This window comes from Lagenorhynchus albirostris, chromosome 17, assembly GCF_949774975.1.
Source record: "Lagenorhynchus albirostris chromosome 17, mLagAlb1.1, whole genome shotgun sequence".
NCBI lineage: Eukaryota > Metazoa > Chordata > Mammalia > Artiodactyla > Delphinidae > Lagenorhynchus > Lagenorhynchus albirostris.
The window spans coordinates 22,511,069-22,524,003 of record NC_083111.1 but is presented as its reverse complement, the minus strand read 5'-3'; the positions used below and the strand labels follow the sequence as shown (position 1 = coordinate 22,524,003).

Below are 12,935 nucleotides of genomic sequence, written 5' to 3'. Positions count from 1 at the left end.
GACATTATGACAAGGATGACCAGTGATGCAGCCCCTATCCGCATCCTTCTAAGTGTTCTCTGCTTCCTCCTTTCTTTCCTATACCTGTTATTAATTGCCTGTTAACAGTTAATCAGTACCCAGCCATACTGTCTCCTGTTACCACTCTTGGCAAAATGCTAAAGAAGAGAAGGAAAGAATCAATAAAGATATAATCTGAGGTTGCTTGGGACTCACTAAATAATTTAAATCTTCAAAAATGTCATCATCTTAAGTTTAACACCACCACCACCACCAGTTCAGCATTTATACCTTATATCTTTTTTTCTCCTATTTATAGAATCACTGTAATGATGCTTTTCTCTCTTACTTAACCAAACCAGAGTGGTCTTTATTTCCCTCTAATTCTTTGAAGCATCCTTTGCCAGAACTTTCTGGTCTCCCTCCTATGGCCTTATTTTCACCAGTTTTGTCATAAACTGTGCTAACTCTGATTATATCACAGATAGGTAATTTGAATTTTTCCTATTTAATAGCTCAGTGATTAACATCAAAAAATGGCCATGGACGATTTTCCTGCCAGCACTACTATGTTACTATGGTTCTTTATCTTTCATCAGGTACTTGAATATCTGAAACCTTCAGCTTAAAGACTTTAAGAAGTATAGAAACTCAGCATGCTTAACACCTTTAAATAATCAACATGACATCCTTATTAAGTGGTCATGTGGGCCAGCTTGAATAAACCCAGTTAGGATATAATCATTGAATCTCGAGCTGTCAGCCCACTCCATATTTAGACAGCTTTGATTATTAGAAAGCTAAACCAAATTTCCTTTCCCATTAACTCTTTCCATAATCTTAATTTTGCCCCTTGGAGTCACATGGATCAGACTTGGTTTCCACTTCTAAACCACTATGTATCTGAAGGCAGCAGCTATGTTGTTCCCTCATATATATTCTTCCAGCCCCAACATTTGCTACATCAGGATAAATGATTCTATTTACTCCAATTATCTGTAAAACAAATGTTTGTTAACACAGGATTTATCACGTTTGCCATAAAGTTAGGAATTTATCTTTCTATGTGGTAATGCCACAGAAATAATGGTCATCGAAATAATCCCCAGTAGATATTTTATGTTAGAGACAAACAAACAAATAACAAAAATAAATGTGTTTTGTTAAGTGCCATGTAACAGAATGTTTATGTGAAGGGGTAGCTTTGCACACTCATCTACACTGATTTAAACATATAATGTATAGGAACAGTAGACCATATATATATGCACAAGGGAGAGAGTGGTAAGATTTTAGAAATTACTAACGTTGTCCATGATTTTGCCCAAGTCAATCTGAGCAACCATCTGCCTGATAGCGGAAGTGAATTTATTGTAAAGAATGATGAAGAGGAAAATTGAATAATATAGAGCTTCTGACATGAAAAACAGGGACAAAGTGAAATAAAAGCATTATAACCCAGACTATGATCTTGAGAGACCCTTTTCCAGATCTCTTTATTTTTCCGTCTAACATATCTAACATATCAGGTACTAAACCGGGAAGATCCCCCGCAGAGAAGGTACCCCCTCCATCCATGATAGCAAAGCCCTGTGCCTAATGGATACAGAATGTAGAAGAAAGTGCAAAGCCCACCTCATTCCCAACTCTGGAGGAAGAGGATGGGGAGAGGCCAGAGAGGAAGAGAAGGACGGAGCACATTGATTGGATGTGTGCCCCCGCTTCCCCTCGGCGGACGGTGAGGGTAGATTCAGGGTGTGGGCTGCGAGGAGGTGAAGGGAGAAGGCTATAGGCCCTGACTCCCTTTTTGGGCTCTGTGAAGAGAGACCTTTTCTAACTTTTCCAGCCCTGAACACACCTCCATCCCTTTGGTTGTGTGGTGTTGTTGGGGAGACAGAACCTCCTAGGGTTAGCTTTCCTGAACGACCATCAGTTCCCAAGGAGATGGGGGGCTGACCTCAGAGTTGGCCTTGGAGGCTGGCAGGGAGTCTCGGGGTTTTGGAGCCAGGAGGTGCCCAATTGAGACCGAATTGGCCAGAGAATGAACTGGGTTATGACCAAATTGGGAGAATGAGATCAGTTACAGACTCCAGCCATGAATGCCAAGACAGCATTAAGACAACACCAACTAGAAGACCAGAACACCACCCTCAAGGTCACTCATCTCCCCATTTCACACTCCTCTCCTTCTCTCCCCACATATACACCCAACTGCCTTCTTTCAGAGATGAGTAGAGAGAGGCAGAAGAAATCTGAGCGACTTCCCTCCCCACTCCTAGGGAGAATATTGCCTGAAAGGATATAAATAAATATATTTATATATATTATATATAAATAAATATACAATAAAGCTGTCAAATCAGTCTGGGTCTAAACTGGGTTAGATATTCATTTAAAAATTTTAGCTCTAACCAGAGGATGGGTGCTCATGTGGAAAACCGTAAACAACAACAACAAAACATTTTCTCTGCATATCCAGGTTGTTTGAGTTAAAATCTTTGACCCCAGTTATGCATCGACAATCCCCCAAAGACCCCTAACCGTATTTGAAAGGGGGGGAGAAATTGTCACCAGTGATTTTTCACCTGAGGTTTACTGATGCATGGAGATAATCTCAACTTTCTATTCATGTAGGGGTTTATTCGCACACAGTGTGCTACATTAATTTTTCAACACAGTTTTCATGTATTTTTATTAAAGTATATTTTTCCTTTGACATTTTAAAAGCCCTGTTGGTATTGCAGTAACCAATGCGTGCGTTCATGGGCTTGATCCGTGCCTGATTCTCTGCTTACTGTTTGTGTTTGTCTTCAGTGAGAGCAGAGCAGAGAGTCCTGTTTATCCTTAGCTGTTCATTCAATATTAATCTAGGCTTTTACATAGTCCCAGGGTGTATTATTCTTTATGATCGTATGCCACAGAGCTAGGGGAACTGATAAATTCAGTAATTTTTGTGAAAATAATTTTGAGTATTTTACGACTCAGAGTAGAGTTAAGGTAAGCAAACTATTTTCCTTCGGGGTGACGATTTTGGGGGCTCATTATTTTCAGAAAGATTCGTTGAGATTTAAAAAAAAACTTTCTGAGATTTTATTTTACCATTGGAATTACATGAAGTTATATTATTCATGGCTATGTTATTTATTTGTTTACTTGGAAAGCAGAGGAATTATGTCATGGGTGTTAAAAAGTTCCCCCCAATTTTTTTAACTAGAAAAAAGAAACCCACTATTTATTGAGCCTTTACTCCATGATAGTCACTTGGCTGTTCTTTCATTTAAGTTTCTTAAACAGTAGTTCTGGCCCATAGACATCTCAGTTAAGGGAGCCCAGGTTGAATGTCTCATTTTACCAACGGCCTCCTGGAGACCTTGCCTAAACTTAGAGTAATGTCTCTAAGGCAGGGTATTCTGGAACTTAAGAAGGTCCGGGAAGAAACATTTCATGAGGGAAGGGCTTCAGGGCCCCTTAAACTGTAGGGAGCAGCTTGCTCTACCTCGGAGCAGGGCCAAAATGGTAGTGAAGGAACAAATAGAACCACAGATAATGAACAGACTGGGACTATTGCCACCTTCTAGTTCCTGTGTGCTCTTGGGTAACTTACATAACCTCTCAGAGCCTCAGTCTCACTCATCAGTAAATTGGGGATAACAATGGGAATTGACCTGCCAATCTCACAGAATTGTTTGAAGATGAATGAAGTTACATGTGAGACAGCCTTTTGTGTAATATAAAGCATAATAAATGTTGGTTGTTATAACATTTTTTCTTGCACAACAGGTAAGCAAAGGCAGGGAGGGGAGAGGGGATAGGAATGGTTTGAGAGGACAAGTAGTGTTGTCAGGGATCCTAGTCTATGGAGAATGGAGCTTATTCTTTCTAGACCCTGTTCCTACCAGACAAGTATCTAATGGTATTTTCTATAACAGTCCCTTCACCAGATCATTATGTATCTAGGACACCACCCTCCTTTCTCTCTGAGTTACTCTGTTCTGGTCTATACCAAAGCACATATTTAGTGTTTAGTTCATGTAGAATAAGTTGGATAGAAACTGGGCGACTCTCAAGGCATGGATGGTGTTGCTCCTGCTGGTGAAATACTGGCTGTTACCAGAGGGACTTCCCATCAGAAGGCCGATGAGAAGGTCAGTTATCTGTTACATTCACACTCAGTCATGTAGCAACTGAAGGTATGGATATGATGACTTACTTGTCCTGCACAACTCCTGGTTGCTTGAATATGCCTTTCTGAGTAGTCCTTTGCTTTAGTGATTTCTCCATCCTCCAGTCTCTCTAATATATTTATTTCCATTACCTCTCTTCCTGTTGCTTTCTCCCAATTCCCTTCCTAGCCTGGGCGAATATTGTGGAGACTTAAAGGTAAGTTTCACTGTCTCTAATCTTCAATTTTTCTCAAAAGTTTGGCCTAAGTCCCAAGTTCTCTCCATTTTCCTTTTGGAAATCAAAACCAGGAAGACTTGCTCAGACTTTCTGCCTTGACATACTTTGCTTCTGAGACAATCATTGCAATGGACTGAATGTTTATCTCCCTCCAAAGTTCATATGTTGAAATCCTAATCCCCAGTGTGATGGTATTAAGAGGTGGGGCTGTTAGGAGGTGATTAGCTCATGAAGATGGAGGCATCACGAATAGCATTAGTGCCCTTATTAAAGGGACCCCAAAGCGTTCCCTCATCTCTTCTGCTCTTTGAGCACACAGCGAGAAGATGACCACCTGTAAGCCAGGAAGCAGGCCTTCCCAAGACACCAAATCTGCTGGTGCCTTGATCTTGAACTTCTCAGCCTCCAGAGTTGTGAAATACTGGATTGTTGTTTACAAGACACCCAGTCTATGGTATTCTATCATAGTAGCCTGGACGGACTAAGACCGTCATACGGAAGTAACCTAACTGCTTGAAAGTGTGTGGAGTGTGTGGGATAGTTTGAAAGTCAAATAGGGAAAATATACTTGGGAAGATATGTTAATATAAAAAAAATGATCCTGCCACACACATATCTGGATTGTTGAACTGTGGCAGACTCTGGAGGACCCCCAGAATAATTCATGTTAACCCTTTCTCCTCTTCCAGGAGAGCTTTTTATCATATGCCTCAGGGGTGGAATCCAGCCCTTAGTTTCGTCAATTTCTAGGGTCTGGGCTTAAACAAAAACTGAAAAAAAATGTGCCCAAGAGAAATCGTGAACTTGACGTAAAGATGATGCTTATATTTGGGGGGTTAAGTTGTCTAGAAGATTTTGTTTCAAATTTGTGTAAGACAGCACATCTTTCCAGGCAATTTTAGGCACAACCTGCCATGGTAACCAGGTAGGGGCAGCAAGATGCCATATTTATTGACTCCCATTGAACTGCAATGGGAGTCAGCTTTGACTGTTATCTCATTATGGTTCTGTGTTTTGGTTCTAACATGAACAGAAGTTTATTTTTTAAAAATCTTAAAAATAAAACAAACCCAAATTTGCTAAAATTTATATTGTTATTTTGTCTGCAGAAAGAGTTCACCATCTTGAGTTCACCATCTTCAGCTTCTGCTCCCACATGTTTTATCAGCTTTCTGCTCATTATCAGTTTCACACCACAGAGTAGCATGGGGCTGAGAACAACAGAAAGGAGAACAGAGATAATTTAAATGAATTTCTCAACTATACCTAGAAATTAGGGCAAAAATTGTGTGCATAAAAATAGGATAGTAAATGTTTAATGCTTGAAACCTAGCTGTTTGTAGTTCAGTGACTCTTATCCATGTTAGTACTGATAAACATTGAAGGATAAATATTTTATTGAGCAGCTTTAAGAATTTTTCAATATATTTCAATACACATTTTCTCTTCTGTAAAATAAGGCTAAATTTACACTGATTTGCGAAGACTTGAGGATCAAAATGTTTTTTAAACTGGAACAGTCTTATGTATTTTAATAATTACTGCCTACTCTCCCTTCCCCCACCAAGTTCCTGCTTAAGCTCTGAAGTTTATTCATGGATTCTGCCCTTGGTCACTCAGATCAGCCATGGTTCTAATGCTCTTTGAACATCTCCCAATTTGTCTTTTTTAAGAAAGTCTTTTCTAGAATTCTTGAAGATGCCAACATTTGTATAATCTGGTTTTCCAATGGGGTTTCCATTTCTAGTCTTTTTGTCTAGGTACATGTTGCCACATAAGGATAAAGCATGGCCTGTTGTAAGAACTGCTTATAAAATTCATGAAATATGACCTGTCTCAAACTTGAGAAATAATTTAAAGTCATTTAAAGTCGTTAGAGTTTTTGATTCTGTCATTTTATCAGCAAACTCTTTCAAAAATGACCTCATTTTATGTAAGGCTGACATGATAAGAGTAATCTTCTCTAGGATAAGGCTGATTTGTGCACAGCCAAGAAAATCATTGATTTGGATGTGAGAACTGTCCTACAGACTTGCTTGTAGCTTCCAGAAAGTCACTTAATGCTTTTCAGTAAAGTTTTTCCATTAGACTCTATATGTACATATTTTTCTATGTCTTAATGTGCTGTATATTAGACATAAGAACATATATAACATGAAACCACAGTTTAAACAGCAACAGCAATAATAATAAAAAATGAATATTTGGACACATTTATTTTTTTTTATTTATTTATTTTTTTGTGGTTCGCAGGCCTCTCACTGCTGTGGCCTCTCCCACTGCTGAGCACAGGCTCCGGACATGCAGGCTCAGCGGCCATGGCTCACGGGCCCAGCGCTCCGTGGCATGTGGGATCTTCCTGGACCGGGGCACGAACCCGTGTCCCCTGCATCGGCAGGCGGACTCTCAACCACTGCGCCACCAGGGAAGCCCCTGGACACATTTATTTTAAAACAGGAAATTACCAGTTCCTTTGAGGCTCTTCAGTTTCCCTTCTGAATACATGTCTGTCCCATCCAGAATGAGCCATTCTCCTGAAGTTGTGTTAAACATGTTATTCATTTTCTCTTTTATTTTACCACATGTATTTATGTTTCTAAATAAGTTTGTCCATTTTTACACTTTATATACATTGCATCATAATATGTCTATTCTCCTGGAATTTGCTTTCTTTAAATTATGTATTATACTTTTTTCTTCTTTAGATTATTGTTATGATTAATTTTTCATGGCTATATATTATTTTGTTGTATAAATAGTATGCAATCTATGACCCAATCTATTATTTTATATAGGCATACCTCAGATACATTGTGGGTTTGGTTCCAGACCACTGCAATAAAGCTAGTCACATGAACATTTTGGGTTCCTAGTGCATATTAAAGTTATGTTTACACTATACTGTAGTCTATTAAGTGTGGAATAGCATTATACTTAAAAAAAATGTACACCTCTTAATTAAAAGTAATGCTGTTGAAAAAATTGTACTGATATAATTCTTTGACACAGGGTTGCCACAAACCTTCAACTTGTAAAAACTGCATTATCTGCGAAGTGCAATTAAGTAAAGTGCAATAAAATGAAGTATGCTTATATAGCATACTTTTTTTTCAGTTTTTTAACCTCATTATCTTTGCCGCTATTTGTTTGTATGGTATATCAAATACTGGCAGGGCTGGATTAAAATCTTCACTATTTTGATGGATTTATTTCTTTCTTGTCATTCTCTGAGTTTTTGCTTTGTAGGGTTAGATGTTAATTTACAGATTTATATTCTTATATATTCCCTGTGAATTAGGCATCTTAATCTTCTTTGAAAGAGTCCATTTCTACTAGCTATATAGCTAAACCAGCTTTATTTTCAATTTTTTTCTATCCCTTTTCTTTCAAATTTTCTATATTCTTATGTTTTAGCTATATCTCTTCTAATTGGCATATAACTGGATTGTGTTTAAAAATCCTGATAATCTTTAGAAAGAGAAAATTTAATCTATTTTCATTTAATGGAATTACTGAAATATTTGGATTAATGTCAGAAATCATATTTTGTACTTTATGTCCCACATTTCCTATTTTTAAAACTCCATTTCTTTTTTTCTTTTTAACATCTTTATTGGAGGATAATTGCTTTACAATGGTGTGTTAGTTTCTGCTTTATAACAAAGTGAATCAGTTATACATATACATATATCCCCATATCTCTTCCCTCTTGTGTCTCCCTCCCTCCCACCCTCCCTATCGCACCCCTCTAGGTGGTCACAAAGCACCGAGCTGATCTCCCTGTGCTATGCGGCTGCTTCTCACTAGCTATCTATTTTACATTTAGTAGTGTATATATGTCCATGCCACTCTCTCACTTTGTAACAGCTTACCCTTCCCCCTCCCTGTATCCTCAAGTCCATTCTCTAGTAGGTCTATGTCTTTATTCCCGTCTTGCCCCTAGGTTCTTCAAGACCATTTTTTTGTTTGTTTTTTAGATTCCATATATATGTGTTAGCATACGATATTTGCTTTTCTCTTTCTGACTTAGTTCACTCTGTATGACAGACTCTAGGTCCATCCACCTCACTACAAATAACTCAATTTCATTTCTTTTTATGGTTGAGTAATATTCCATTGTATATATGTGCCACATCTTTATCCATTCATCTGTTTGATGGACACTTAGGTTGATTCCATGTCCTGGCTATTGTAAATAGAGCTGCAATGAACATTGTGGTACATGACTCTTTTTGAATTATGGTTTTCTCAGGGCATATGCCCAGTAGTGGGATTGTTTGGTCATATGGCAGTTCGATTTTTAGTTTTTTAAGGAACATCCATACTGTTCTCCATAGTGGCTATATCAATTTACATTCCCACCAACAGTGCAAGAGTGTTCCCTTTTCTCCACACCCTCTCCAGCATTTATTGTTTCTAGATTTTTTGATGATGGTCATTCTGACCCGTGTGAGATGATATCTCATTGTAGTTTTGATTTGCATTTCTCTAATGATTAATGATGTTGAGCATTCTTTCATGTGTGTGTTGGCAATCTGTATATCTTCTTTGGAGAAATGTCTATTTAGGTCTTCTGCCCATTTTTGGATTGGGTTGTTTGCCTTTTTTTGATATTGAGCTGCATGAGCTGCTTGTAAATTTTGGAGATGAATCCTTTGTCAGTTGCTTCATTTGCAAATATTTTCTACCCTTCTGAGGGTTGTCTTTTGGTCTTGTTTATGGTTTCCTTTGCTGTGCAAAAGCTTTTAAGTTTAATTAGGTCCCATTTGTTTATTTTTGTTTTTATTTCCATTTCTCTAGGAGGTGGGTCAAAAAGGATCTTGCTGTGATTTATGTCATAGAGTGTTCTGCCTATGTTTTCCTCTAAGAGTTTGATGGTGTCTGGCCTTACATTTAGGTCTTTAATCCATTTTGAGTTTATTTTTGTGTATGGTATTAAGGAGCGTTCTAATTTCATTCTTTTATATGTAGCTGTCCAGTTTTCCCAGCACCACTTATTGAAGAGGCTCTCTTTTCTCCACTGTCTATTCTTGCCTCCTTTATCAAAGTTAAGGTGACCATGTGTGCGTGGGTTTATCTCTGGGCTTTCTATGCTGTTCCACTGATCTATATTTCTGTTTCTGTGCCAGTACCATATTGTCTTGATTACTGTAGCTTTGTAGTGTCTGAAGTCCGGAAGCCTGATTCCTCCAGCTGTTTTTCTTTCTCCAGTTATCCAATGTCCCCAGGGCAAATGCAGTTTCCAGGACTAGCTTATACTTATAGAATTGCTTTCTCATTCTAAACCCAAATTTTTTTCTGAACTACTAGCTCAACTGTGATTTAAAGATTTTTTTTAAAAAGCATGTTATCCAGCATTTTTTGGTGTTCTATACTATTGTCACTCTGTACATCTAGAACATCTTGCTGAAAATGGAATTTCCATGTGGATGTCTGTACAGGGTTTGAATGAAGACTCACAAATCCTCAGAAGATGTATCTTAGTTTATAATGTTTTGAATTGCAAAGTGCCATAATGAGGACAGAAGCACATGTCATATATTAATCTTTGGTCTCCTTTTACCCATGAATTTTACCATTTGATACGTATAGAGCTTTTCTTGCCTACTGGATGAAAACCAAATACATTTGTTCAATTTCCAAGTAGTATTTATGTGTGTGTGTGTGTGTGTGTGTGTGGTGATGGTGGTGGTGGTATTAATACTGTTTAGCCTCTCCAAATAAATTACATACAGAATTCTGTGTGTATCGGTATAAAATTGTTTGAGATTATTTGCTACTTTGTGGATATACTTAGTCATAAGATTTTTCTAAAAGTTGCCTGAAAGGGTCTTTTCTTGGCTCTGAATGTTTGCAATTGTTGCTTTGTTTGAAGTGTTTTCCCTGCTAATAGTCACATAATTTACTCTCTCACCTACATCTCATTTAAATGTCACCATTTTAGTGACACCTTCCTTGGTCATTGTTTCTAAAATTGAGGTGATTTTCCCACCTCTTCCCTTGCTTTAATTTTCTTTAATTATTTTCTCCTTGCTTTAATTTTCTCCTTAGTATGTATCAGCATCTAACATACTATATAGTTTGCACCTTTATCTTGTTTATGTTCTGACTTCCCCACTAGAATGTAAACTTCATGAAGTCTGAGATTTGCCTGGAACAGAGCCTAGCACATAATGTTTGCTCAATAAATATTTGTTGTATGAATTAAACGAATGACTATGACCATACTTCATTTCTCTGAAGCCACAGAGCCTACACCTGCCTGTAAGTTGACATTGTAATGCTTCAGCTCAAAAATAGGCATCCTTTACTTTAAAGCTCTACACCAGCAATCTTAAACTCAAATGTATTTTAACAGCCACAGGATTCAGTTTGAGCCTCTTATAATTGTATTTCCCATCTTATTCTGATATTCAATGAGCTCTTTAAAGGTTTCTTCAGCCCACATTGCATATACATTCCTCTTTTTGTCCCCAAAAGATGTCAAGCTACTTGGGGACTTAGTGGTCCTTCATTTCACTCTCAAAGGAATGTGAAATTGAATGATATAATTGTCGCTTGTATCAAGTGTTGTCAGGAGACTGACTCACTACAGCAATTAGCTGCCTGGTGTCATTTCAAAGATGACGTCAGAATGATAGAACATCGCAAAGGCCAGTAAAGTATTAGATAGCAGAGATCAGTGACTACTTCATCAGTTGTGCAGAACTTCAGGCATGAGTAACTCTGTTACTCTGTCACAGGAAATTCTACTTCCTTCTGTTACCCTTTCACAGTAATTCAAATAAGTGTAATCAAAAAGGAATTCGTTGCTCTTATAACTTGGGTGTGAGAGAATGGTCCATCCAGGCTTGGGTTTGATTGGATCAGGTTCCAATGATGTTACTGGGGTTTCATCTTACCTAGTACTGTCCTCTCTGCTTCACTTTATTCTGCACGGAGGTTGGTCACACAGAGTAGGCGAGGTGACCACTAGCAGCTTCAGACTCTAGTCTTTTCTTAGCAACTCAGAAAGGGATTTCTTCCCCAAGTTCGTGTGGAAGTCCACAAAAAGATGTCTTATTGGTCCAATTTTACATATTTTCACTCCTATGGCCAGAGGAAGTCAGGAAGCTGTGATGGAAGGTTTCACTAAGGTGTCATGAAATGGGGACTGGTTGTTCCTACAAGGACATGATGCTTTAGAATAAAAACAATATGCTCACGACACCTGGTTTTAATATCTCCAAAACGGAGCTAAATTCTACCTCATAGTGTTGATAAATGATACTATGTTGATTTCTTGGCATTTGATTGGCACTCAATAAATGATAGCCATTATTATCATTTGAGCTGTGTTAACTGTGCAATGTTCTCTCATCACTGAATAGCGATCCTTATTTCTATAATCCCACCTAACTGTTATGTTATCCAAGATAACTGTCCATTGTTAGTGAAGAAAGAGGGGGAACATGTGACAAATTTTCAGCTTTAAATTATTGAACATTGTAATTGTCTATTATTTTATGATTTTAAAATGTTTTTACACCATTATCATTTAAAATCTAGCCAACAACTCTGGGAGCTCGGCATGATTATCATCATCACTTTACAAAGAAAGAAGTTTAGAGTTAGAGAAATTAAATGTCTTGTCTAATATCACACAGTTGATACATAACCAACTCAGTAGTAAAGGTGAGTTCTTTTTACTCTAAATCCTGTGTTCTTTCTGAGATACTATGCAATTATGGATTTACTTGTAGAAGGTATTAAATTTTTCATAGAACCAGGGTTCTAATGGAACATTTTAAAATTGAACACTATTTTGCTTGAAAATCGGACAACTTATAGGAAACGTTTCATAGAGTATGAGAAGCTACACCATCATAAAGAATTTTGACTTTGACAATGAGGGTGTTTTAAGCTAATACTATGAAAATGGCCATGCTGATAAGTAGGTAGGAAGGTTGAGAGGATAAAATTCAACTTTCCCTCAGTTTTGTTCATCTGCAGAAGAGATGACAATGATGATCAAATCTCTCAATGTTTAGGTCTCTTACAAAAGTCACAGTTTACAACTATTCTTTTTGAGGCTGTGAACTTCACGCCGCCAATGGCATGTGTTTATAAAGAGGTCAGAAAACCACTTTTTCATGATTTGGTATGGATGCCTTGTGCTTTTTAGGGCGAATGACAATATCAGTGGTCTCCAAACTGGGGCTGTTAACAATATACATGATTTGGCCCTTCCGCAGAATTAAGAGGTCACTGGAGCCTAAACTGTGAGTTGCTTTTAAGAATTCTTTTAATTCTGAGTCTGTGGTTCTCTCTCTATGTTCACTATTGATCCATTTTTGAGGACACTAATATTATCAATAAAGCATATATTCAAAGATTTTCAAACTATTATGTTTTTTGATCTAGTGAGTAAATATAGAGAACCCAGACCTGATTTTTCCCATCAAATAAGTTAATAACATAATGCATATTCTGAAAACCAGATATTTAGGGGAAAATGCTTTTTTCTTTCAGCTACTGTTTACTATATAATAACC

At 37.5% G+C, this 12,935-nt stretch overlaps 1 pseudogene; it reads left to right on the top strand.

Annotated features, from left to right (window-relative positions):
• LOC132507937 (CDK5 and ABL1 enzyme substrate 2-like) overlaps window positions 1-12,666 on the top strand; it is a 42,191-nt pseudogene extending 29,525 nt beyond the window's left edge.
• The last annotated feature ends 269 nt before the right edge of the window (window positions 12,667-12,935 follow it).